The sequence below is a fragment of the Brassica napus genome, chromosome A7, assembly GCF_020379485.1.
Source record: "Brassica napus cultivar Da-Ae chromosome A7, Da-Ae, whole genome shotgun sequence".
Taxonomy (NCBI): domain Eukaryota; kingdom Viridiplantae; phylum Streptophyta; class Magnoliopsida; order Brassicales; family Brassicaceae; genus Brassica; species Brassica napus.
In genome coordinates, this window is record NC_063440.1 from 21568378 (window position 1) to 21569750 (window position 1373).

Genomic DNA, 1373 nt, shown 5'->3' on the forward strand with positions numbered 1-1373 from the left:
AATCACAAACGAAAGTCACCCACCCATAATTGTTAGCTTCTATGACTCTATGAACCATAAAAAATTTAGAATCAAAATCTTGGGTTTTTTTAGCTCATTGTGGAGAGAAATTGAGAGATATGTTGTGTTTAGTTCACAAGAATGGAAAAAGAAGAAGGGTAAATCGATTTTGGGAGCATTAAGAGCTTCAAATTGGTTGTTCATGGTGGTTGTGGTATTGATGACAATGGCAATCTTGTAATTACTTGAAGATGATGAGGGTGAGAGAGTAAAAATGTCATTTTCGAAAAAAAAAAGAAAAAAAAAATTGATGGCATTTTCGTAAATTATATGAACTTGTGGGGTGAATAGGGCAAAACCAATTTTCAAAAAAAAGGGAGGTTAGTTTTGTGTTTGACTTTAAGTTGTAGGTCAATTTTGGATGATTGAACTTCGTTGTCTCGTTTTGATGATTTGGGGTTTGGGGTTTCAGGTCATAGAGGTGGTGGTGTTCGCAGTCTGCAGCAGCGGTTGTGTTGTGGTTGCAGATTTGCAGTCGCAGAGGTGGTGGTCATAGTCAGGTCCCGTCCTAAGCATGTGCTCGAAGCGCACATGACCTGTTGCAATTTTTGGATTTTTTTAGTTTAAATTAGGGTTCAATATTTTAGAAGCTATTTTTATATGAGGAAATAAGTCTCAAATTCTTCTATAGCATAGAGCCCATTTTTTAGTTGAGACGGGCCTGGTCATAGTTACAACGGTGGTGGTCTCAGTCACAGCGATTGCGGTGGTCCGAGGAGGCGTCGGAGAAATTACTATTTTTTAGGCTTAGTCTTTTTACCTGGTTAGATTTTTTTTGTAAACCCAATTTCAATTAATAAAATAAATTTCTATTTGTTAATTAGTTCTATTTTGAAAACAGTTTCACTAATTTTATATTTTATTCAATTTTTGTTTTGTGATTTATATTTTTTTTTTTTGAAATTTCATTTTAATAGCCACGGTTTATAGTGTAGCTACTTGCAACTATAATAGCTACGACTACGATTTGTAGCTATTTGTTTATATTTGTCACAAATATTGTTTGTGGCAATGTCGTAGAATGCTAGCTACAAATAGCAACATATTGGAAACATCCAGAAGCTTATAGTCAACAAACTATATTTGTGGTTATTCGTAGCTAGATGCTAAATAGCTACGAAAATCAATCAATAGCTACAAACAAATTTCGTAGCTATTTATAATTTTTCTTGTGCTGAATATTTAGTTGAATCAATTGAATAGTTAAGTTGTTAAATGGCATATTATGATGCATTTTTTTTGTACAACAGGACATATTAATTTAAATATCTAAATTTGGTAATATCACACAGTAGGTTAATCTTACTTCCAGA